The sequence below is a fragment of the Panthera pardus genome, unplaced genomic scaffold (assembly GCF_024362965.1).
Source record: "Panthera pardus isolate Hobbes unplaced genomic scaffold, ASM2436296v1 HiC_scaffold_2, whole genome shotgun sequence".
NCBI classification, from domain to species: Eukaryota; Metazoa; Chordata; class Mammalia; order Carnivora; family Felidae; genus Panthera; species Panthera pardus.
In genome coordinates this window covers 73,454,987-73,482,854 of record NW_026526765.1, presented here as the reverse complement: position 1 = coordinate 73,482,854, position 27,868 = coordinate 73,454,987, and positions in this window count along the sequence as shown.

Sequence of the window (27,868 nt, the reverse complement as noted above, 5' to 3'; positions counted from 1 at the left end):
CTTGATAAATGTGTGGAAACAGGGTTATGAGCACAGAGTTGTGGATATTTGCAAGTATTAGAAGTTACTCTTAAAGGTTAAAACTACATTTTTTAAAGTTTATTTTGATAGAAAGTGAGCGAGCATACATGTACCTGTGAGTGGGGGAGGGGGAGAGAGAGTGATAGAGAGAGAATCCCAAGGAGGCTCCTGCACTGTCAACACAGAGCCACATGCAGGGCTCAAAATTATGAACTGTGAGATCATGACCTGAGATGAAGTCAAATGCTTAACCGACTGAGCCACCCAGGGGCCCAGTTAAAACTAATTTTTTTTTTTGTTTGAAGAAAAATACTGGTTGGGAGAGACCACATCATATGTGTGTGTATGTATATACATATACATATATATATATCCATATATCCATATATATATATATATGGATATATGGATATATGGATATATATATGGGGATATATATATATGGGTTAAAAGACAATATATATATAAATATATATATTATATATATAATACATATATACATATGTATATATACATATATAAAATGAACACTCACACATTTCCATAAGACCAATCCTTGCTAACCTTCATATTCCCATCAGAGCACCCTTCAGGAAAATATAAGACCAGTGAATCATTCAGGACAACTGAACTGCAATAACACAACTCTAGACTTATAGCAAAGGTTAACATCTTGCTAATGCTACATGTCCATCATGGATGGCTATGATTCAGTCCAGCATTACCTTGACTTGGGGAGCAGGTTGATTTAGTTATCTATCAGAGAAATAGCAGAAGTAAAAGATCTGGTAAGCCAAGGGTGACACTTAAAGGATTATTAACAAGTGACAGTTCATTTTTGCCCACATTTCATTTCCCAAAGTCACATACCCACTCCTGAAGTAAGCAAGATAAAAATGTAAATCTTCCTGCAAGGAGTAGTGGACTGGGACGTGAGTCACATGGCTGAACCTAAAATCAAAGATTCACCAATGTATAATCCTCCTATAAAAAGAACTGAATATATATAACCATTAACAGTCTCTTGCAACCATTCCCATCCCTTTTATTGTTCTAACACTTTGCCCTGCCAATCAGGTGTTGCCTTTGCAATGTTAGGATTAATCTCGATGCCCAATGACTCCATTTAGGCTACAATAGGAGACTCAGATACCCTAAATCACCTACCATTCTGTGGACTCTGTCTTCTACATAGCTCTACAAGTTCTAGGTGTTCACTTTTGTGGCCTATTTATCAACTCCTGAAACTCTTCCTGTGATCCTTTAGAACTCACATGCTTTCAAAAATATTTCCTTATATCTTCAAATAAGTCTCTAAATTTCCCTTCCTTTTTCTTTCTCTACGTGGAACTTAGCTCTCTCTTGAGGACACTGCATCCCCTGCTGCCCTTCTAACTAGATAACATTTCGTCTCCTATATCCATATTACCATTGGGGATTAACATAGAGTACATTTCCTTTTTGTTCTTTACTCCTATATCCAGACCATTTTGCCCACTTTTATAATTACTTTCCTACCCCATCTTTGAAGTGGGGTGGGAAGGTAATTATGTTTCATTTATTTCCCCACTCCAGGTACCCCACTTCATTACTTGAAGATTTGAGTTCTTTCTTCACTGGCAATGTCTCCAAAATACTCTAGTCACATTTTGTTTAATTTTAATATTCAATGACTGATATTTTTCATAATCTCTTCTCTCATTTACTCTATCAAACACTAATCTGAGTGCTCCAAAGGGATTTTGCAAATGTGATAAAGGTCTCTAATCAATTAGATAAGGTGAGCATCTTGAGTGAAGGTGACTTAATTGGGTAAGCCCTTAAAAGGGTCCAGGCTCTTCTTGGTAAAAGTTTAAACATGAAAGGGATTTTTTAGGAGAGATATTTCAACAAGTGGATTTGAACATGTAGGGGACCACATGTCAAGGAATGCAGGCCACCTCTATGAGCTGAAAGCAGCCCCAGATGACAGCCAAAACAATATGATAACCTCAGTCCTACAACCACAAGGAACTGAAATTTGCCAACATCCTGAATGAGCTTGAAAACAGATGCTTCCCTAGAACTTTGCCAACACCCTGGGATGTTGTTTGTCTGGGGTACCCTGAGCAGAGAACCCAGTCATGCCAACGCTTAAACTTGTGATCTACAGAATTGTGAATAAATGGGTGCTTCACACCTGGACCACCAAGTTTGTGGTCATTTGTGATGTAACAATAGAATATTAACAGTCAAACTGAGTCTTCTAAGAGCCTATCAGTTCTTCCATGACCTGTTCAGTCATCCTAAAAGCTCTCACGCACTCCCCTTCCCCAAGTGCTCTTCAGTCAACACTGACTTCTTGGCATTCTTTGAAATCCTGTGAATGTGCAAGCAAGTTCTGAACTCAGACATTTTTATTTGCTCTCTTTTCCTAGACTATTCTTCCCGAATTATCTGCATGGTTTACTCTTTCACCAACAATAGGTATTTTGTTACATACAATTTCTCAAAGAGACCTTCAGTAGCCTTTTATGTGAAATCACAACTACTTTCCCACCTGCAACACGCTGCACATCCCCCTTTACTGTTCCTTTTTTAGTAGAATAGTTATCACCTCTACTGTATTACTGTGATATACATTAACCTAATTTGCTTTTATACACTATAAAAAACTTTGCTTTATTAGTGAAAGGATTTTTCCCCATGTTAAATCATGTATTCCTAATTCCTAGGAAAGTATCTAACATATAGAAAGTATTTACTGCTTATTTGTAATAAAAATGAAAAAAAATCCCTTCTCTAATTCTATTGTAAATTCAGTAATCTTGGGTATAAGAGAAGGCTAACTAGAGGTTGTGGCAGTGATAACTAAATTGGGTTTCCTACCTTTTAGAATTTTGGTGACAGATTTCAGGCCCATTCATTCTATGTTTGGGGTATAAAGGTTATTTAAGGAATCTTTAAAAATAAAGCTTAAAAACAAGTTATCATAACTATTGCTAATAAATACTAGCATAAAGATATGTGAATAAACAAGTTTTATAATTATCCAGATTAGATTCTGTTTCTATCAATACCATCATGAGTGTTTCTATATACTTATTTTAATTCTAATCAATGAGCAATAAAATTGAACAATTCCAAAGCACTAATCTTTAAGTACAATATGAGATTCATAATTGGTTATGACAGAGGAGGAGGGACCAACACGGCAGAGAAGTAGGGGATCCAAAGTTCCTTCATCTCACAAACAAAGCAGTGTTGAAGCTAAAAGACTGTGAACTCCAAGAAACCAAGAGGAAAAGAGCCAGCTGCTTCCAGGGACCCACTGGGACAACCTGATAGGCCATAGGTGCATGTTTGCTAACTGGAAGAGATAAAACAAATGGAAGAGAGGGATCCCCTTTTGTGGAGAGACAAAGGGAAGAGAAAGAGTGGCTCAGGAAGCATAGGACTGTATCAGGACAAGAAAAAATATGCCATGGACCAGCATGGAGAAAGAGCCAATCTCTAACTGAGGGGCTTTCTCCAGACCCGGGCCAGCTGCCCAGATTGAGCACCTGGGGAGGAGAAGAGCCAGCCCCAAACTCGGTGGCTAGGTCAGGGGCACAGTCTGCAGTAGAAAGCGATCCCCTCCATGGAATGCTGTGGGATAGGACAGGGCCTGCCTGTGCCCGCCAGCCTGGACCATATATTGGGGCACAGTACTGGGGCACATGGAGTTCGATTCCCAGCCAACCACAAGGGCACATGAGTTGGCAGAGCAGGACAAACCACCTCGTTTATGCCCATGGCACAGTGAGGATGGCTCAAACAGAGTGGTTTGGGACACCTGGTCCATGGAAGAGAGACTGGGGTGTCACCATTTTTCTTCCCATCACCAACAAGTTGGGGGGACTTCAGGGAACAGACAACAGGCCCAGGGTGGAGGAGATACCCACCTACACCAAACCATGGCCTTCCATTCCTGGTAACTGCATATCTACTGGACTGGGATTGATGCTGAGGAACCAGAAGGCCCCTCCTCCACACCAGTCCTGTTGAATTGCCTGATTTAATTCTCAGACAGTTCTTATTACATAGATATATTCTTCTTTCCTTTTCTCCTTTTTATCTCTTCCCTCCTCTAGTGTGGGTACTCTGGTTGTTGGTTTGTTTAAGAAGATGTATTTAATCCATTCCCTGATACATGTTTCACACCTCCTTCTTTATTCTCCTTTCTCTCTCTCTCTGGATTAAGCCATATAGTTTCTCTGGATAACTTTCTTTTCTTTTTCTTTTTCCCCACCTCCTTGATTTTCCTTTCTCTTTCTCTCTCTCTCTCTCTGGATTAAGCTGTACAGATTCTCTGGTCAATTTTTGTTCTTTCTTTTTCCCCCACACCTGTCATTTCTCTCTTTGTATAGGAGAAGACCTCTTTCATCAGCACCACCTCCACCCTGTTGTTTACTTGTAGCTGTTGTTCCTGGTGTTTTGCTTTTGGTTTTTTGTTTGTGCATTTGAGTGTTTTTGTTTTCTGTTTGTTTTCCTTTCCAGGGCTACTTCAAGGAACAAATCAAAGCACACCTAGTGGAGGGTTCAAAACATCACTACCACTAGGGAGATAAAGTAACCAAACTCACAACAGAGAGCAAGTAACTCTCTCCAAAAAACACCTCCTGAAGGGCCAGGCCCTGGACAGTGTAGGACTCCCCCTTAGTATAGAAGTGATCACAGGTGCAGGACACATAACAAGCTTTTAAAACACATAGGGGACAGAAAACCAGCCAAAATGACGAAACCGAAGAATTTTGCTCACAAGAAATTCTGGGAAGAAATGACACCTAAAGAATTGATCAAAACAGATATAAATATAACTGAACAAGAATTTAGAATAAAAGTCATAAGATTAATTGATGGACTTGAAAAAAAAAACATAGAAGACAGCAGAGAATCTATCGCTGCAGAGATCAAGGAAATAAAAAATAGTCACGATGAATGAAAAAAAAATGTTGTAAATGAGGGGCAAAATAAACTAGAGGTAGTGACAGCCAGAATTGAAGAGGCAGAGGGGAGAATAGGTGAAACAGGTGACAAAATTATGGAAAAAGATGGAGCTGAGAAAAAGAGAGATAAAAAATTCTGGATCATGAGGGGAGAATTAGAGAACTAAGTGACTCAATGAAATGGAACAATATCCATATATAGGAGTTACAGAAGAAGAAGAAGAGGGAGAAAAAGGGGCCAAAGGTGTGCTTTAATTGTTCATGGATGAGAACTTCCCCAATCTGGGGAAGGAAACAGACAGTGAAATCCAGGAAACACAGAGAACTCCCTTCAGACTTAACTTGAATCAATCTTCTACACAACATATCATAGTGAAACTGGCAAAATACAAAGATAAAGAGAGAATTCTGAAAGCAGCTAGGGATAAAGGGCCTTAATCTACAAGTGTAGACACATAAGGGTAGTAACAGACCTATCTACTGAAACTTGGAAAACCTGAAAGGCATGGCAGGAAATTTTCAATGTGCTGAACAGGAAAAATATGTAGCCAAGAATACTTTATCCAGCAAATCTGTGGTTCAAAATAGAAGGAGAGATAAAGGTTTTCCCAAACAAACAAGAACTGAAGGAATTCATCACCACTAAACCAGCCCTACAAGAGATCCTAAGGGGGACTCTATGAGTATTGCAAAGACCACAAAGGACCAGAGACACCACTACAAGCATGAAGCCTACAGATAACACAGTGAATCTAATACCATATTTTTCAATAATAACACTGAATGTAAATGGACTAAATGCTCCAGTCAAAAGACATAGGGTATCAGAATGGATAAAAAAATAAGACTCATCTATTTGGTGTCTACAAGAGACCCATTTTAGATCCAAAGACACCTTCAGATTGAAAGTGAGGGGATGGAGAACCATCTGTCATGCTACTGGAAGTCAAAAGAAAGCTGGAGTAGCCATACTTACATCAGACAAACTAGATTTTAAACTAAAGACTGTAAAAGAGATTAAGAAGGGTATTATACAATAATTATGGAGTCTATCCATCAAGAAGAGCTAACAATTATAAATATCTATGCACCGAATTTGGAGGCACCCAAATATATAAAACAATTAATCAGAAACCTAAGCAATCTTATTGGTAAGAATGTGGTAATTGCAAGGGACTTTAATACCCCCACTTACAGCAATGGACAGATCATCTAGACAGAAAATCAATAAAGAAACAATGTCCTTGAATGATACACTGGACCAAATGGGCTTGACACATACATTTAGAACTTTTCATCCAAAAGCAGAATATACATTCTTCTCAAGTGCACATGGAACATTCTCCAAGATAGATCACATTCTGGGTCACAAAACATCACTCAATAAATATAATATAAGGGGGATCATACCATGCACACTTTCAGATCACAATGCTATGAAACTAGAAATCAACCACAGGAAAAAGTTTGGAAAACCTCAAATACATGGAGGTTAAAGAACATCCTACTAAGGAACGAATGGGCAACCAGGCAGTTAAAGAAGAAATTAAATATATATATATATATATTTAATATATATCTATATCTATATCTATATCTATATATATATAGAAACAAATTAAAATGAAAACACCACAATTCTACAAGTGTAGAAAAGGCAGTCCTAAGAGGAAAATATATTGCAGTCCAGGCCTATCTCAACAAACAAGAAAAATCCCAAATACAAAATCTAACACACCTAAAAGAACTAGAAGCAGAACAACAAAGAAACTCCAAACCCAGCAGAAGAAGATAAATAATAAAAGATCAGAGCAGAAATAAACAATATAGAATAAAAAAAAGTAGAGCAGATCAATGAAACTAAGAGTTGGTGTTTTGAAAAAATAAACAAAATAGATAAACCCCTAGCCAGACTTGTTCAAGAAGTCTCTCTTGTTCAAAAGAAAAGAGAGAAGACCCAAATAGATAAAATCATGAATGAAAATGGATTTATTACAACCAATCTCTCAGAAATACAAGAAGTTATCAGAGAATACTATGGAAAATTATATGCCAACAAAATGGACAACCTGGAAGAAATGGAAAAATTCCTAGACACCCACACACTACCAAAACTCAAATGGGAAGAAATAGAAAATTTGAACAGACCCTAACTAGTGAAGATATTGAATCAGTTATCAACAATCTCCCAACAAATGAGAGTCCTGGACCAGATGGCTTTCCTGAGGAATTCTACCAGACATTTAAAGCAGAGTTAAAACCTATACTTCTCAAGCTGTTCCAAAAAATAGAAATGGAAGGAAAACTTCCTGACTCATTCTATGAAGCCAGCATTACCTTGATTCCTAAACCAGACAGAGACCCCACAAAAAAGAACTATAGGCCAATATCCCTGAGGAACATGGATGCAAAAATTCTCAACAAGATACTAGCAAATCAAACTCAACAGCATATAGAAAGAATTATTCACCATGATCAAGTGGGATTCATTCCTGGGCTGTAGGGCTGGTTCAATATTGACAAATCAACCAATGTGATACATCACATTTTAAAAGAAAGGATAAGAACCATATGGTCCTTCCAATTGATAAGAAAAAGCATTTGACAAAATACAACATCTTTTTTTAAATAAAAACTCTCAAACTCTCAAGAATGTTGGGATAGAAGGAAGATACTTAAACATCATAAAAGCTATATATGAAAAGCCCACAGCTAATATCATCCTCAATGAGGAAAAATTGAGAGCCTTCCCCCTGAAATCAGGAACACCACAGGCATGTCTGCTCTCACTACTGTTGGCATAGTGTTAAACATACTGTTTAACATAGTGTTGGAAGTCCTAGCATTAGCGATCAAACAAAATGAAAAAAAAAAAAGGCATCAAAATTGGAAAAGAACAAGTCAAACTTTCACTTTTCACAGATAACATGATACACTACATGGAAAACCCAAAAGACTCCACCAAAAGACTCCTAGAACTGATACATGAATTCAGCAAAGTTGCCAGGTACAAAATCAATGTACAGAAATCCGCTGCATTTTTTACACTGATAATGAAGTAACAGAAAGAGACATAAACTGATCCATTTACCATTCCACCAAGAACCGTAAAATACCTAGGAATACACCTAACCAGACATGTAAAAGACCTGTATGCTGAAAACTAGAGAAAGCTTATGAAGGAAATTGAAGAAGACACAAAAAAATGGAAAAACATCCCATGCTCATGGATCAGAAGAATACTGTTAAAATGTCAATACTACCCAAAGCTATCTACACATTCAATGCAATCCCAATCAAAATTGCACCAGCATTCTTCTCGAAGCTAGAACAAGCAATCCTAAAATTTGCATGGAACCACAAAAGACCCTGAATAGCCAAAGTAATATTGAAGAAGAAAACCAAAGTGGGAGGCATCACAATCCCAGACTTTAGCCTCTACTACAAAGCTGTAATCATCAAGACAGTATGGTATTGGCACAAAAACAGATACATAGGTCAATGGAACAGAATAGAGAACCCAGGGGCGCCTGGGTGGCTCAGTCAGTTGAGCGTCCGACTTCGGCTCAGGTCATGATCTCACAGCTTGTGAGTTCGAGCCCCGCGTCGGGCTCTGTGCTGACAGCTCAGAGCCTGGAGCCTGCTTCTGCTTCTGTGTCTCCCTCTCTCTCTGCCCCTAACCCACTCACATTCTGTCTCTCTCTCAAAAATAAACATTAAAAAAAATTTAAAAAAAGAATAGAGAACCCAGAATTGGACCCACAAATGTATGGCCAACTAATCTTTGAGAAAGCAGAAAAAAGCATTTAATGGAAAAAAGTCTCTTTAGCAAATGGTTCTGGGAGAACTGGACAGCAACATGCAGAGGAATGAAACTGGACGACCTTCTTACATCATAAACAAAAATAAACTCAAAATGGATGAAAGACCTAAATGTGAGACAGGAAACCATCAAAACACTGGAGGAGAAAGCAGCAACAACAGAGAAAGCAAGCCACAGCAATTCCTTACTCAACACATATCCAAAGGCAAGGGAATTAAAAGCAAAAATGAACTATTGTGACCTCATCAAGATAAAAAGCTTCTGCACTGCAAAGGAAACAGTCAACAAAACTAAAAAGCCACCGATGGAGTCAGAAAAGCTATTTGCAAATAACATATCAGATAAAGGGCTAGTATCCAAAATCTATAAAGAACTTACCAAACTCCACACACAAAAAAACAAATAATCCAGTCAAGAAATGGGCAGAAGACATGAATAGACACTTTTCCAAAAAGACATCCAGATGGCCAACAGACACATGAAAAGATGCCCAATGTCACTCATCATCAGGGAAATACAAGTCAAAGTCACACTGAGATACCACCTCACACTGGTCAGAGTGGCTAAAATGAACCAATCAGGAAACTACAGATGCTGGTGAGGCTGTGGAGAAACGGGAACCCTCTTGCACTGTTGGTGGGAATGCAAACTCGTGCAGCTGCTCTGGAAAATAGTGTGGAGGTTTCTCAAAGAATTAAAAATAGAGCTACCATATGACCCAGCAATAGTACTACTAGGATTTACCTAAGGGATACAGGAATGCTGATGCATAGGGGCACATGTACCCCAACGTTTATAGCAGCACTTTCAACAATAGCTAAATTACGGAAAGAGCCTAAATGTCCATCAACTGATGAATGGATAAAGAAGATGTGGTTTATATATTCAATGGAATACTACCTGGCAATGAGAGAATGAAATCATGCCATTTGCGGCAACATGGATAGAACTGGAAGGTATTACGCTGAGTGAAATAAGTCAGAGAAGGACAGATATCATGTTTCCACTCATATGTGGATCTTGAGAAACTTAACAGAAGACCATGGGGGAACAGAAGGGGGGATAATAGATACAAACACAGAGGGAAGGGAGGCAAACACAAGAGACTATTAAATACAGAGAACAAACTAAGGGTGGATAGGGGTGGGGGAGGGGGAAAATGGGTGATGGGCGTTGAGGAGGGCACTTGTTGGGATGAGCACTGGGTGTTGTATGTAAGCCAATTTGACAATAAATTATATTCATAAAAAAAACAGAAGTTGATCTTTGACACCAATTCTATCACTTCTGCAGGTACTTTATCACCTAGCTACCTAGCTTTATAGTAGTTAAAAGTATATGCATGCATTCTACACACACGGAACTATTAGATGCATAAAACAGTTGTTCAACTGTTTCCAACTTTTCCCAAATTCTTACATTTTTATAGTGAGATCACACACACACACGCACACACACACGTATTTTTCTTCAAAATAACTTGATTCCTTCCCTTGTAAATATCTTTGAGCAAAGCATATTTCCTCCTTACATGTAAACTGCCCTCTTCAATATTAATTATTGCATAATAGCATAATACTGTTTATATCAGCCTTTCTTCAATATATGCCACTTTACTGGATCTTTAAGAAAAATGCCAACTCCTGAAATTTAAAAAAAAATATGTGTACATAAAATTTAGGTGTATAACAATAAATGGAGACTTATTCCTCTTTGATTTATATATTATAGAGAATTATGATTTTATTAGTATGATTATAAGACTATTCACAGCTACTCATAATACCTCTAAAAATGACCTTCTACTATATTTGTATTTAATAACCACTCCCATGTTTGTCTTACATGTAAAACTGACTAAACTGGTAAATACTGCTCTTTTATTTTGTCCATGATTTCCAAAGCTCCATACACATGATAAATCAACATCTGTACCTGATTCATCTTTTATATATACCTGTGACTCCATTTTTTAATGCCCTATTTCCAAAGTATTTTTCTCTAGCTTCTAATATGTGCCTGTAGGAAAACACCTGGAAATGAAGATACATATTTTGATCCTACTGTGTAGATCAACCACATTTCTGCTTGTCCCAACAATTTTCAACTTTCTGGTAGATAAAAAAAAGTGATGCACATTTCATCATCACAGAATGTACTATACACACCTATCCTGGTTAGCTCAAAACACATTCTTAGAAGGCATGCTGGGACTGAGTTGGCTACAGTATGATGGAGAAAAAAAAAAAAAAAAAGGAAGACTCATTCACACATAAAAAAGCAATGAACTGAAAACCAGGACAATCTCTGATTCTATTTCTGGTTTTCCCACTAATCCCCTCATTCGCTCTGTTAATTCTAGAAACATGCTTAACAGCTCAGTGAAATCAGGAGGTAAGACTATCAGAGATTTTAAACTGGCAAGCTATATTTTTGTTTAGTCCAAAATTGAATATTGTTCCTAAAATAGTCTGGCTTTCTAGCTTTTCCTGAAAAAATATCAGATGGTGGGGAAAGTCTATGTTCCTATTCTTGCAAGGCATGACAGTGTTTGCTTTCAGAGGGACACCCTCTTGAGCTACCACACCCCCAATTCTCCTAGGAACACAGGGCCTACTTTACTCCCTTTTGATATTTTCTTGCCTCTGAATATATTTGTATTCACAACACACAGACTAATGATTTCTTCAGTCCCTTCCTGTTGTAAAACAGTTAAGAATTTGTAACTTTTCTTCAAAATGCTACATTGACTTCCTACTGTTGCAAATCATAGGTCTCCTCAGGTTGAAACCTGTAGGAATTTTTGGGAACTTCCTTAAAAGGATGGAAGTGTGTTAAGAGGATTTGAATATATTTTATTGAGACGATTGGTTTTGATAATGAATGTGTTCTGACATGAAGTCCTGGATTAAAGGCCCAGTTGGGGGTTAAGTTGCCAATGGGGCCAAACGGTGAAGGAGAGCCTAACATTTAATACAGACAATACCTGAATGTGGAAACCAAGGTAATGGGAATACTTTAGCAATGGCAGGAGGCAGTCTACTGTGATGGAGGCTTCACCAACTCAGCTGTGTGCCTCAAGCCAGCCTGGTATCTGATAGGAATGTTGATGAGTCATAGGGTTAAACTGGTATGTGTTACTAGACAGAAAATTTAGTGTAATGTTAGCTTTTAAATGCTAATAAAAACTATAATTTAGCATCTGAGATTTATGCAAAATTACTGGCACTTTCCTTTTAGTTTGTGAAGAGATAGGAGTTGAGGTTATCTAATTCAGTATTTGATCTGTGTTCAGGGTCATGTTGATAAGAAAATCCTAAAGATGATAAAAATAGGAACTAAAATAGTCTTTCACTATTTAAACATATTCTTTCTCCTTTCAATTAAAGCGCATATTCAACTTGGGGGACAGAAAAAAGTGGTAGTTCATTTTCATAGGAAGAAATGGTGGCAAAGAATGTTATCTTGGTTTTAAATATAATGGTTTTCCTCCAAATCCTTAAGATGATACTATGAACAGTGGCCACCATCCATTTCCCATATAGCTACCAGACTCTTTTAAAATTTAATTCAGATTATACCACTTCCTTAAATAAAATCTTATTCTCAATGCTTTAAAACAAAATCTGAAACTCATTATTATGAATCAATACCCTTTTGGTATTTTTCAGTAGGGAAGGGACGATGGTGGTTCTACCACCATTTTGAGTAAAACAATTCTGCCTTATGAGGGATTGTCCCTTGCACTGTGGGTTGGCTACCATCACTGCTCCATGAGCATGAAATGCCAGCAGACCCTCACCCCATACATTTCCAAATGGCTCCAAAGTAGAAAGGGACTGCATACCCTCTTTGCAAACTATTGAGCAGAGGAGAAGTAATCCCTGTCAATCTCACTGATTTTGTGTCCCAGATTCTTTTAAGTACAACAAAGTTCCATGAGATGAGAGTTTTGCATTGCTTTTGATATGGTACACTCATTTTAATCCTCTAAGGTTAAACTAAAGTTCTATTTCCTTACAGTACTCTTCACTGACCATCCTTTCTAAGCAGACTCAATTCAACCTCAGCCCATTGTATGACATCACTTTGTTGACTCCTTCCACTGATTCCTCCTCCTTCTTCCTGTTTTTTTTTTTTTCCTCTCTCCCTCTTTCTCTCAGCACACTCATACATACATCCCTTTATTGTTTTTAAATTTACATCTGAAAGCCAGTGGCATATGTGCAGAAAAGTTTGCTGAACACCCTACCCCCATTTTTAAAGAACTGGTGTACATTTACAGTTTATAAAGAAACAAAAGCTTGAAACTGAACTGCAGGTGAGACTCATAATAACCTAATACTTTACAGCAGGAACCTGGTATCTGTTATTAAGATAACCCCCTCCCTTTTGTGCATTCAAGTCTAGTAAGACCTGTGAGGGCTTATTACTATTACTTAATTCACAAAACTCAGTGTTCATGTGACCTCTGTGAATAACAGTGAGTAGAGACACAGAACCAGAGTCCCTCAATTACAGTTATTTCAGTGCTAGGCCTCCATGGGACAGGAATACAAATGAAACTCTTCCTTACTAAAATGTTGAAGTCATTCCACCATAGTGATTTTACCTCTCCTCTCCCATGGGAATTTAGAAATTTCAATAAGCAACTTCTCAGCCACGTAAGTTTTAAATATTAAGGATAAACTCTATGTTGGTCCTTTAAAAATGTATGATTGTAGGTTATTGTGTGAGGTATTTTAAAGGCATATAAACTAGCTTAACATTTTTTTCTAGTGCTGGCAATTTATTTCTTTGCCTTTTTGATACTCTTTGAGGTATCCAGATCCTTACGATCCTCAAGAATTGGTGATCTTTAAGTTATTTCTGTTTTTTAAAATATAGAACCTAGAGAATAAGCAGAGAATAGTTTCCCCAATATCTCACTACCAGTAATATAAGTTTTAGATCTTTAGTAGCAAAGTTTATGTTAAGTATTAAGAATTACATTCTTGGGGCGCCTGGGCGGCTCAGTTGGTTGGGCGTCCGACTTCGGCTCAGGTCATGATCTCGCGGTCCGTGAGTTCGAGCCCTGCACCGGGCTCTGGGCTGAGAGCTCAGAGCCTGGAGCCTGGAGCCTGTTTGGGATTCTGTGTCTCCCTCTCTCTCTGCCCCTCCCCTGCTCATGCTCTGTCTCTCTCTGTCTCAAAAATGAATAAATGTTAAAAAAAAATTTAAAAAAAAGAATTACATTCTTAATATGATTGCATTTTCAGGTAGTCACCAACCCATGATTCTTCATTTTAATACATCTTGGTCTTGGATAACATTTTAAAATTTTGATATGCTGTGCAGTTTATAAAGCATTTTAAAATACATTATCTCATTTAATTCTCACAATTCTAAGTGCAGACATTATTAAATACTTTCCCCCATAATTTTTATTAGGGCAATATTAGAAGTACACCAAAAGCTACTTCTTTGACCTCAACTTCTTCTTTCTCCAACTCACCATGACAGATAATCCTTTAAATAAAATTATATCTAAATGTTTAATCCAAGTCCAATATTGCCAAAATCCTTCAGCTTTCCTAATAAATGAAAATGAGCAGTAAGTAAGGGTGACCATTCGTCAGAATTTGCCTGGGACATACCAGTTTATGCCTATTTGTCCTGTTGCCTCTGAGTTCTTATTGGTATATTATCTGTCCCACTCTTCTCACTTTCAAGTGTATTCTGGCTTCAATAATAAACTAATATTAAATAGTGCAATACTTGCCAAAGAAAATGGAAAATGGAACATTTATGCAAAGCAAATAACATAGAGTACAAGGAAGCTATGGAAAAAGTGGAGACCATTTACAGATTCTGTCTAAGATAGTTCAGGCTTAACAATACTTGGAAAGCCCCAGTTTACACAATCAGTGTACATCTGGCAGATAATCTATTCAGGTAGTGATCAGAGTAGCATGGTGGGTCAATGTTTACTCAAGGCTGTATTGCTCTCAATCAATGTATTAGAAAGCCTACTTCCCTTCAACTTCAATCCTCTTCTCCCAATCCTTTGTTCAACACAAACTTGCTTGTCAAGAAAATTGAAGTCAAAACCATCAGGGGCAGGCAAAGGGGATTTTACCACTGCTAAGAACTTCAGTGATAATTCCAAAGACTGGGCTGGACTCCAGAAATCTGTTGTGTGATGATCACAGAATGGGCTGTCAGATCATCTTTGTTCTCTGCTCCTAAAGCAGAACTGATGGCAGTGCTTTGCAGTTTCTTTTCAGGGATGAAAAGAAGATATGGGATAGGAAAATAGGTAGAGACCATATGGAGATTTCCTGCCATTGTACAAAGAGCCTAGGGGTGCTCATTCTTTATTCAGAGCATTCACACAGCTGCTTAGAATTAAGTGACAGTTTTTCAACCACCATACCCAACCCCTACCTTGATTCACTGAAGGGAACCAAAGGGGGCATATTGCACACTGGCATATTGTTTTTTGCCAGAAGATGTAGGTGAGCAAATTAAAATCGACAATTTCAGTAACTTGAGAAGCTAAAGAAATGATGTTAAGTAGTCAACTGATACTGAAGACCTGAGGATGGCAAGAGCCACACTGTGGTTGAAAGAAATGCTTATAAACCAATGTCATAGCAGCTCAAGACATTACAGCTTCTATCTAATATCCTGTGCATATATACAAGCAAAGCTCAGGATAAGTCCTAGACAAAATTAGCACACAGGTGAACTTATCTACTCCTTTTTACCATGTTTCCTTCTAGTATCTATTCTTCTTTCTTCCATACAGTACCTACCTTTTTTGCCTGGGATGAATTTGGAGCCCTTGACTCATTACCTACCACCATTTACACCACATGTAATCACCACCAGAACTATTTTCCAAATGCAGCACCCTCTGAATCAAATAAATTAATAAGCAATGAAAAGGAACAATGAAGACAATGCACTGTCATATTTTTTTAGTGCCAGCTACATTTCTGATTGGGTGTTGTGTGTTTCATGTCAGTTCTATTATTTGATCTCAAAACAACCCTGTATTTAAGTGTCATTATGCCCAACTGCTAGATGAAATAACTATTCTCAGGTTTAGTAACTTACAAAGGTTGTGTTATAATTGACTTGGCACTATCATTTAAGGTTATTTTTCCCACACCTTTTATCAAAAAAACCTTTATCATATCTCTTGCTTTTAGTTTATCTAGATAAGGAATCTAAAATGGTAATTTTTTTTCAATCAGTATATGTTTAACTTAATTTTCTCCCTCTGTTTAATAGTTACCTCTGGAAAAAAATGCACTCAAGGAAAATAAAATTCAATGAAGTTGGCTCATGATATCAAAATAATAGGAGACATTTTTGGAGGAAGGAGGACTTGAGGTTTCTAAAAATCCCTTTATATTTTTAGGGTTTTTTTTTTCTTCTTATCCAAATACATTCTGAGTGCAGTTTTTGAAGTTTTTAAAAGATATTGATACATCACAGAATTTTTTTTCCAAAAAACTGGAAGGGGGAACATTCAGCCTGATCTTAAACCATTTTAAAAGTAGACAATATTCAACTTATATTAATTACTATAAGGTAATAAACTCCCTCTGAAATAGTCAGAAAGTATTAATTCTTTTGTATGGAACAGTGAACTAGTATGTACAAAGTAATTTCCTTTTGCACCTATTATTTTAAAATGCAAAACTTCAAAGAGTCTTTACCATGAAATGCTTCATACCTTGTCTCAGTGTCTGAGTTCTGAGAAAAGACTACTCCCACTGGAGAAGACATTTCTGCTGCACTTCTTTGTTTAATGCTGTCACGGATGATCAGAGATAATAAAAAGTATTTACCACATTATATGCTCTCCATTATGATAGAACTTTTCTATTTGAAAAGTATCAAGCATCTGTGAGTTTAACTGAAGTCCAGAAACTGTACTTTGTAAAACCATCTTTGTTACCTGATTGGAAAGGGTATGTTTCTTGTTGTCTGCTTTTTACGTAACACTTGCACACAGTCTTTGAATTTTACTCTGAGAATTGATTTTTTTTCATACCAAACCATTTATACCTCTGAGATAACATTGAGAATATGTGTGCATGCACGCGCGCACACACACACACACACACACACACTTTTTTTTTTTTTTTTTTTTTTTTTTTTTACCAAAGCAAAGCTAATAAATGTGAAATCCTCTCTCTGCACTCAAGATATCAAGGTAAGGAGGATACGTTTGAAAAATTGCTCTAATACATCAGAAAATATAAAAATCAATAAGCTATAAAAGCTAAAAAGCTTCTTCAATTTTGTTCCCTTATTGCTCAGTGTAGGTGGCCAAGGCCCAGAGAACAACCCAAGGTTGCAAAAAGCTATTATACATCCAGTTGTGTATTACAGACAATATGTGCAACTCTGCCAGGAAGGGACAAGTGTGCATCTGCCAAAGAATAGGGAGCTCTGAATGGCCTCTAAGTTCCTGTTTGTTTAATTGAGAGCTGGAAAGTGTGCTTGAGAAATCAGGCAGTGAAGACCATGTTTTTGTCACTTTTGTGTAAAAATAAAAAGATCTGAAGATCATTTCCCTCTTCCTTTCTTTACTCTATTTTTTAGGCATGGGACACACAGGGTGCTTTATGTCAATGGACATTACTATCAGACTCTGGAAAGGCAATGAAATTCAGCACTCCATTCTAAATAAAGCCTGTCCTTCAATCAATCAAACAGGGCAAGAATAATCTTCTGAAAAGTTTTAAATTTTACTTTTTCTAGAACATATACAGGGCATGTAAAGGTTATTAGAATCACTCAATGACCTATATGGCTAAATAAAATTATTTTAGGCTAGTGGTCTCCAAATACTTTCATCACGCATCACTATTATCACTGCTGCTACCGTATTTTTGAGTAAATGTCATCAGTATATATTTTTAAGCAGATGCATACAATGTACTAATGAATGATGTAGTTGTACATCATATTTAACAAAGGCATCTCCTCCCTGCCTTTACTTTTTCCTTGAACAGAATTTAGATACAATACATAATTAAGTACAGCATAAGCTCCTTGACATTCAAGAGGAATTATCCCAAGATCTTTACAAAATTTTAAATTTCCAAATCTAATTCCAGCATTTGGGTAGAATATGGTCCATTAACTCCCATCATCCATTCCCTCATCTTTCTAGTGTGATTTTCTACTACACAAGTTGGAAACCTATGTTCCTGAAGTTCCTTTCAGGTAGGGCTCTGAATACAAATTAAGTTTCAACAATTAGATGTAATCCATAAGAATCAAAGCAAATAGATAAGGAAGATACTATCTCATTGATGATGTGGGCAATCTCCTAGGAAGTATGATTGTGGACATATAAAGTTTTTCTGCCACTGACTTCCAGGGTCCAGTCATGGGCATCATGGGTGTTGAAAGACAATGGCTGTCGATGTGGGGGCATGTTCTGGATATCAGCTATTGTATGGTTTTCTTGAACTCAATTGTTCTAGCATTGGTTTCTTGCTTTCCTGCCTTTCTGACTGTGATAGAATTTCTGACTGTCCCTTGGTGGACAGTTATAGGGCTTCTGAAGGTCTCTCCTGGAGCTTAATATGAAGTTTGTTCCTGTTCTTTCTAATGTGTCAATATGCTCTTAATTAACTCTATTAAATCACTTTCTGCTTAAAATGCTTCATGTAATTTCTGTTTCTTGTACTGAAACCTGACAAAAATAAGCATAAAATATGCATATGACAAGTGAAGAACCACAAAGCATCCCTGAGATGAGTTTTCTAGGCAAACCATCAACATCTTTGTCAACAAAAACCTCAATTCAAGAGTGATTCAAATTAGTACTTCAGTAAAATTACTGATTACTATTTGTCACTTAACTCTAAGGTTGATTATGAATATTTGAAATTTCATGCTAAATGCCTGAATACCAAGAGACTGCTATACTTGTTAGATTTAAATTTGAAAGTGATCACAATCTCAATAAAGAACACACAGTGTAACCATGTAAGCAATACAAACCTGCTCATATAAAATACTTAGTTGACATTTTATCCTATTAGATTATATGCCAAAAAAATACTAAGAGTTAATGGTGGAAAAACCACTTGGCCTGAAAATGAATGATGAGTATGCCAGGTAAGGAAAACATGTGCTAAGTTGGTCTATCACCAAGAGTTACTGATTTTCATTCATTTTCAATTTCAACCAGCTACTCTAAGAGCCACTTTGAAAAATAATCATGTTTATCTTTGTGTTTTTGTTTGTTTGTTTTTGAGAGAGAGAGAGAGAGAATCTCAAGAGGGACAGAAGGAGAGGGAGACAGAGGGTGGGGCGGGGGGGCAGACTTGTATTTTACCCAAAGCAGGGCTCATGTTCACCCACAGCAGGGCCTGTGCTCACCCGATGTGAAACTCTAAATCACAAACCGTGAGATCATGACCTGAGCATTGAGTCAGCTGCTTACAGACTGAGCCACCCACGTACCCCATGTGTATTTTTGTTAACTAAATTCCTAAGTATAGATTTCATAATCATATAAAACCAAACGATGAGTACTTTTACAAGTCTGGATAACTCAAGTCTTTAAGGAATTTAACTGTAAACTTTTTTATTTAAAAAAAAATATAGAATCCACTGAATGGTAGAAATTGTACAATTACATTTATCTAATTTAGATAACTGAGCAGCCAAATATGTATATTCCTCGTGTTTAGCATGAAAATTAAACATTTCAATTTTATTAAATTTAAATGTGTGTTTATGCCAGAGTTAAAGAAAGATGTTTAGATACTTAACTAAATAATAACTCTACAGATATTTTATATAACATACATAGTAATATCAAAAAAACCCTGTAAGAGTTCATAAAATATTTTGCACAGAAATGAAAAAATCAAATATTTTTTTGAAGTTATGTATAATAGCTTTGCTGTTTCCAGTTACTATAAAGATAGAAAGGAGAAAAATATAAACCTGCAGGAAAATAAGTGTGCTAAAAACTCTTATGGTTGAAAATTTAGAGATCAATTTATCATTACCTAATCAATAACATTAATTTTGTTAAATGAGCCCAAAGGTCTAAAAGAATGAGTATAAACTTTTATTTTGAGAAATTGGACATTTAGAAGTATGGTTTTAGAATGTGGTGTATTAAATAATGTAGGCATAATTATAAGTACCTATAGTGGTTTCTATTAATTTATATCTATTAAAGCTTCTTCTTATGTTGTCATCATTATTAACTCAGATATTACATATTACTTGCTTAGCTATCCCTTTGCATTCCTCTCTAGAGGCTAATATTCTAACTGTAGACACACCCTCACACAAATCCCTTCTGTCAAAATACTTGAAAGATTGGGTCAAGTTTTACTAATAATGTCAGACTACAGAGTATATCGTACTAATTACAATAATGCTTTTTTTTAAATATGAAATGTATTGTCAAATTGGTTTCCATACACCCAGTGCTCATCCCAACAGGTGACCTCCTCAATACCCATCCCCCATTCTCCCCTCCCTCCCACCCCCCATCAACCCTCAGTTTGTTCTGTTTTTAAGTCTCTTATGTTTTGGCTCCCTCCCTCTCTAACCTTTTTTTTTTTTTCTTCCTTCCCCTCCCCCATGGTCTTCTATTAAGTTTCTCAGGATCCACCTAAGAGTGAAAACATATGGTATCTGTCTTTCTCTGTATGACTTATTTCACTTAACATAACACTCTCCAGTTCCATCCACATTGCTACAAAAGGCCATATTTCATTCTTTCTCATTGCCACATAGTATTCCATTGTGTATATAAACCACAATTTCTTTACCCATTCATCAGTTGATGGAAATTTAGGCTCTTTCCATAATTTGGCTATTGTTGAAAGTGCTGCTATAAGAATACTCTTTCAATATTTTACTCTTTTCTTAAAAGTTCCAGTCCTGGAGCACCTGGGTGACTCACTCCGTTAAGCACCTTGCTCTTGAGACAATCTCACAGTATGTGGGATCAAGCCCCACATCAGCCTATGCACTGACAGCTCCAGGGCCTGCTTGGAATTCTCTCCCCACTGCCCTCACCACTCTCTCCACCCCATACCCCCAACTCACACATGCTTTCTCTCTCTCAAACATTAAAAAGAAAAAAGTTCCACTCCTTTTAGAATCTCCTACATTTATTTCTCTCTACATCTTTTCTCCAACTCCTAATTTACTGCTCTTTTGCTCACTTTTTGTAACTTTCCTTAGGGCTTGCTTTAATCTAGCTCTATTTGGCACAAGTCAGCCTCTTCTTGACTTCTCCATTTCTCCTTTAGACCCGTTACTTCCCTCAATACAGCCTCAGAGATTAGTCATGTTACTCTTTAGAAGGCAGAATAGAGAGGTGGTTACAAAAACAAAAACCATTGACTTCCATTTTTTTCCTTGTCACACATAGTAGCTGCTCAATAACTTCATATAATTAATTAGTTTTATTAATTTAAGACAATTCATATAGTTTGAATATTAATTAAAAGTTGGAGAGCAGGAAAAATGAATGATTAAATTAGTGTCTAGTGTTTACAGCCATTTAATAATTTCATGTTTAAAACAGGTATTTCCTCCTAGGCATGAATGAGCATTATGTATTGCTACTCTATGCATATCTGGTAATGGTGGGTCTGATTATGGACAATGCAAGTCATGGTGAGAAATAGTCAAAAGCTTGGATAAATACAAAATTAGTCTTAAAATCTATGCTTTTAAGTTCATCAAAGGAAAAAAAAATAGAAAAGGCAGTGCTAGTATGAATAAGTAAAGTTATTTTTAAAAATTAATTAGGTACATGTTATCAATAGCACAGAGTATAAACTTCAAGGTAAATAAAGCAAAAACATTAATTAGGTATGTTTCCTTAAGGTTGCAGAATGTTCTGCCTTCAAGGTCACCAATGATAGTCATTTACTATATTTCTCCTTTCTAAAAATGAATGAATGACAGACCCAGAGAATTTGTTTCCAGGGTCTGAATCTTCCATACAATATCTACCAGATTAAGTAATTAAAAATAAGTTATTAGGTCTTGTCACAAATACTTAAGTAAATATTAATTACCCCAGTTTGCAAACTTAAAACAATGTCTTATTTTGACCAGGACTTAAAGAAGTTCAAATAGATAAATAGAACTAAAATTGCTTGCACCCTCTTCTACAGAGGCTTTTAAAAGTTGGAGTTATCCTTAAACTCTAGCGACTCATTCTTCCTCCTTTCATCATTTAGAAGCAAATGTGATTTAATGGCTTAGCTTTAAACAATGATAAATTAAGTATCTCCTAAACTTTCTCACTAAGTTATCTAACCCTGCTTTGCACCCCAGGTCACTAAAAGAACATGTGGATTCTTTACTTAATCAGTACAGGATGATGGAAAGCCAATGTGGTTTTAGATCCAATTCTACCATGTAATAAATGGCTTTAAGCAAATTATCTAAGGATATATTTCCTTATTCAAAATATGATGATAGTAATGCTTTTTATCTAATAGATAAAATAGATATGTAATAGATATCTAATATCTAATAGAAAGTTGGGGAGATAAAAAGACATGTATGAAAAGTATGTACATCAGTATTTATTATACAATTGATGTGTCTGTATTTACAATTCCCCCACTATTCCTTCCATTATGAAAACAGTGAAACAAATTTTCAAATAGCTATCGGTATCCATTGCTAACCCGTACCTGCTATTGTCCAGGTCATCCTTTTCCATTAAGAGGAACGAAGTTCTTAGAAATATCAGGGTTTCTGCACCCAGTGATTTTAACACAAAGAGAGGCTAGGATAAAAGCCAACTGACTTGTGCGACACCTTTTATTAAACTCGGATAACCCATCCCTCTCTGCAAGATAGCTGTTGCATCTCTCTTATGGGCTAAGTTCTATTTCTTTAAAACTGGAGCCAATAGAAGGTATTGTTGTGTTGTTTCTCCATAAAACACAAAATAATGGCTTGTCTAATCATAGTTATTGTTCAGATATGGTGATTTCTTGTGCTTGGCCTCTGCTTTATTTCAAGCATTCATATTCAATTTGTCAGTGTCTACTATTGTTGTGTCTCTAGTCTGTCTTCAGATTTAATACCTAACCCCCATTTCTGACTACCAGAACCTCACTTATATTAATAATTTTCTTCATTTAGTCACAACTGATTGATTAGTTGTGATATTCCACAGAGTGTTTTAGGCTCCAGGGATTTAGGAATGAGTAAGTAAAAGGTTAAATATAAAGGCTTAATGTTCATTGCTGAAGAGACAGTTGAGTTACGAAACGTAGGTCACTGCCCTGTGAGGGTAGTCAGAGGACATGTGGCTTCTGAGGGCAATGGTTTGACTACAGAAATTTCTAAAGTCATTAGAAGAACTTCATGGAGCACAAAGGAAATGGAGCACAAATTTATTTTTTTAAAAAGATTGGCATGTACTGTAGATGTCTCAACAAGAACTGAAAACAATAAATTTTGGAGTTGTATCAATCTACCATTCCAAATATTTTTGTGTTTTTTCCAAAAGCATTTCATTTTTTAGTTCAGGAAAATAGATAATAAGTTGTGTGGGTTGGATGATAGATTCAGCAGAGGATATAAGAACTATAATTTTGAAGCTACTAATAAGATAGTAGGCCAATTTGTCACCAGTCTGAGTTGGATATTAGACTAAGCTGATCATGTTTTCCTGGAGAACACTATTGAGAAAAGCACAGCATATCTTGATGGATCATAAACTAAATATTAAAGATTTTTATCAGAAAGTGTAGTACTAGCATTTAAAATGTTAAAAATAAATTAACCTAGGTGGTAATGAAATCCAGAATGTGGCTATGTGTTAGGGTTAATGATTTGTGAGTGTGCTTTCAGATCTTCTCCAATAATTGCACTGTAACTTGATTAGATTTCCACTTGTCTTTTACATGAACATTCCACTTCTAACATTTAGGGCTTGTCCATGTAAGTATGATGTCATTTTACATAATGTTGGATCTTTCCAGGTTAGGGTAATTGCTTTTGTCTTTCTCCTCATCAACTATGTATTTAATCAGCCAACACTTAGTATCACTGTGATAGTCATTGACAGAAGAAGAATACATACATACAATCAGCCCTCAATGACCTAGTGTGGGATGGAATTAGTTACTCGTCTTTTTGGGTCTCAATTACCTCATTTGTAAAATCAAGATCATAGGATTATTATAAGGATTAAATGAGCTGATCAGTAAGAAGCATTTGGCATAGTGCTTGGCACATTCTAAGAATGTCATAGGAGCTAAAGTCAACGTTCCTAGCATGAGACTGGCCAGGCCCAATATGCAGAAGCAGCTGAAGAGATGACATGCTCAGGGAATAGCAAAAAGCCTGATGCAGCTAAACCTAAGATACACCTATTATAAAAACTTATTTTAATATCAGTGTATAAAAGGTAATTGGTAAAATGAATATGCATTGATAAATTTTACTAAAAATTCCAAAGCCAAAACAAAATTATTTTTGGATTTTGAACTCAATCATGGCTCCCTTCAAACAATTTAGGTTATAAAAGCTGATCCTCTGTGTGCACTCTGGGTGTGTGTGTGTGTGTGTGTGTGTGTATGAGAGAGAGAGACAGACAGACAGATTGACAGAGACAAAGAGACAGAGGAAGGGAGAGAGGGAGAGGGAAAAAAGAAATAAAAATTTGGGAAACAAATAAATTACAGGGAAATAGAATTGCTACTCAAAGAGAATCTCTTTTCCTTTTTTTGGTAAACACCCAAAAACTTATTTTAGAGTATGTCCACTTGCTGATCTAGAAATCCATTTCACCAAACAAAGTCATCAAAGGCAGACCATCACTGTCATCCCTCTGATTAGAATGATGAAGAATCCTTCTTCTTAAGAGGAAAACATCCAACTTTTAAGACTGTTCACATTCTTCTTAATCTACATACAATTTACCTGCCACCACTCCCCAGCAAGACTCTGCTTTTCCTGTGAAACCCATATACTCTTGAATCCTAATTTTTTTGGATTTGCTTCTATGATGCCGTCTCTGAAATGTTTGCCACTGTTCTCTTTCCTCTATGAGGTCTTTTCATTCTTTCTAAAAATTCAACTTAACTCTCAAATTTTACATTATTCCTTTCTTGATCCCTCAAGACTGCTCTAATCTCATTTAAAAAATAGTTTGTGTAATGTAATATTCCAATAATTATAACTATACTGTCCAGAACTTTCTACCATTTAATATTTTTGTGAATGTAAAAAATTCCCAGTTAAGACCACAGATTCTTCTAAGCCAAAAGTTTTATTTTATATTACTTACACTTCCAACATTTCTGGTATCTGATAAATATTCAATAGCTATTTAGTAAATTTAAAGGCCATTTCTAAGCAAAACTATTTTGAGCACAAGTACATAATTTCGTCTATGAGGATTAAGCAACTGAGAAATATAGTTTTGACTCTCTCCTTTCTTTGAATCTTCATACAGTTTAGAGAGGATGTGGGAACATGTCATGGCATGATTTCTAAAAACAGATCACAATTTAAAGTTCTGCAACACCTCATTCCTATAACTGGCGTTAGGAGAATATGAACACTGTCAATAAATGACTAAGAGAACTGGATTAAGAGAGTTATACAATTTAAATGACTATACTGCATCCTGGCAATTATTTTTAAGAGGGCTAGAACATTTATTGGCTATCACCATTGAACATTGTATTGCTTTTCTTTATTTGTAGAAATGAGGTGAGTATAATAGTATTCAAGTGTGTGTGCCCTTTTGATTTGAGAACTAAATACCCCATGGCAATTCAAGTTATTTGTTTACCAGTACTAAAAGCCATGTCTATCCCATTATTGTATATTATAAATACATGAAGAGTAATTTATTTTTTAGAATGTTGAAGCAAATTTCATCTCTCTCTATATATGTGTATATATATTATATTATATTATATTATATTATATTATATTATATTAATTATATTTTAATGCAGATACTACAAGTATGAAATCAGGTATCTTTTGTGTGACCTCAGATATTTGTTATGCCATATATCCAGAAATGTTATTTTTTAAAGAAAATTTAATATTGAATTATTTGTTACTTTACGCATCCATTTAAAAGGATAAAAAATGGTGATTGAGTATAACTGATCAATAATGAGCTCTACACACACACACACACACAGAATTGATTCTGAATTTTCTGCATTAAGAGAAGGTAGCCATGTTTGTTATCTAAAAATAATTTGTTTGGCTTTGTAGTATGCTCTAACTTTAACAGGGATTTCATTTACTAATTATATTAACAATCCTATTAAAATAAGTGAATATTTCCTGGATAAACATCCACAGTACATATTGTGTGTATGAATAAAGAATTCAGATTGTGAAAGCAAAAAATAAGTTTAGTGGCAATGCATTTTTTCCTCACATTTAGATATGCATGTCCATACAAATTAATGTATGCTCAGACCTTTAACGAATACACAAAACTTAATGATAGTTAACTTATTTTTTGCTTTTAGAATGGACTATACATACGTAACAAGCCTTTAATGATAGCTTGTCTTTTACAGTAAAACTAGCAAATAAATAAGATACTACTATAGCTGGCCAATTAATATTGGGTAAAATATTTTGAAATTCTGAGGAAAAAATGAACATATATTCATTTTATGGGTCTTATATAATTTTTTCAGAGAAATCCAGATTTTTCCCTTATTCTCATTCTAAAGAAAGAGTCAACTTTTTTTCTCCCAGTACTGAAAGCAAAAAAATTGGCATGATTTGTTTCAGGTAAAGTTAGAAATTCTCCGAGATAGATTATTCTCTTAAAACTATACTTTTCCAGTATATATAGGGAACAGCCATAATTCAGTAGTGCTCCTGGTAAAAGTACCATATAATATATGCCATTACTTAATGAGTCAGGGGAAGAACACCTAGGTTTACTATAGTAATCTTTTCCTTTCTCACACTTTTGTTTGAGACAGCAAGGATTTCTCTTAGTTGAGCAAAATCTATACAATGTTAGTAGGATTGGCATATTTTCAATGAGCAATCATTTTTTTAAAGATGTTGCCACATTTACTGCTTTTCCAATATCAAATATAACAGCCGTACAGTATTTCTCACATATTTTTTGTGGCCACGTGGGGGTTTCTAAAATGCAAAGCAAACCACTACCATTTAAGAGTGATTATATAGTTAATTCAGAAATAAGCATTAATTAAATTTCTGTTTAAAAGATCATGCCTCCCTACAAATTAAGTTTATAAGTTCAATCAAATATTCAATTACCTTTTAAAATTATATATTGCTAAATTAAGTAATTTAGCTGGATTTTTCACTTCTTAAACTGTTATGTTTATATCATGTAGATCTATCTGTGAGTTCTCACCCAGAATAATAGGCAATAAGCCAGACTTGCACTGAATCATTTTGATGTAAATGATGCTCAGGGTGACCCCAGGCACAATGTAGAACTCAGCAGCCAAGTACCTGCTTATATCCAAAGTTTCATATACCTGATTGCAATTTCAGAGTCTCAATAGCATATTTCAAATAGAAATTCAGAACAGAAATGCCTTTCCAAACAAAGAAACTTTGCCATTAGAAACTCTTTACATTCTTTCCTGTTTGTTTCCCACTTGCATGTAAAACTTCCATGAATAAAATGGAGTAAACAGTTTATTTAACCTAAGTCTGTCATGAAAAGGAAGTGTAATATTTGATGACAAAGCTCATAGTACTATCTTCAACACCAAAGACGTTATATTTGATTAGAAAAGTTAATTATATGCATATAAAGAGCTGAGATGCTAACAGCTAATTACTCATAAAGGGAAATTAAATCTAATTTTCTAAGTGACAGTTGCTATCTGACAATAGTTTTATTAAACAGAACAAATTCCAATTTACTACAGTGGAACCTCTAAAATTTTATGGGGCACAATCAGATGTATATAAATTAGGTTAAAAGCCAAGGAGTAGAGAAGAGGGTTGCAGCAAGTCAGCACAATTTTGCCATCGAATATTTTTTGTTTTCGTTTTCACT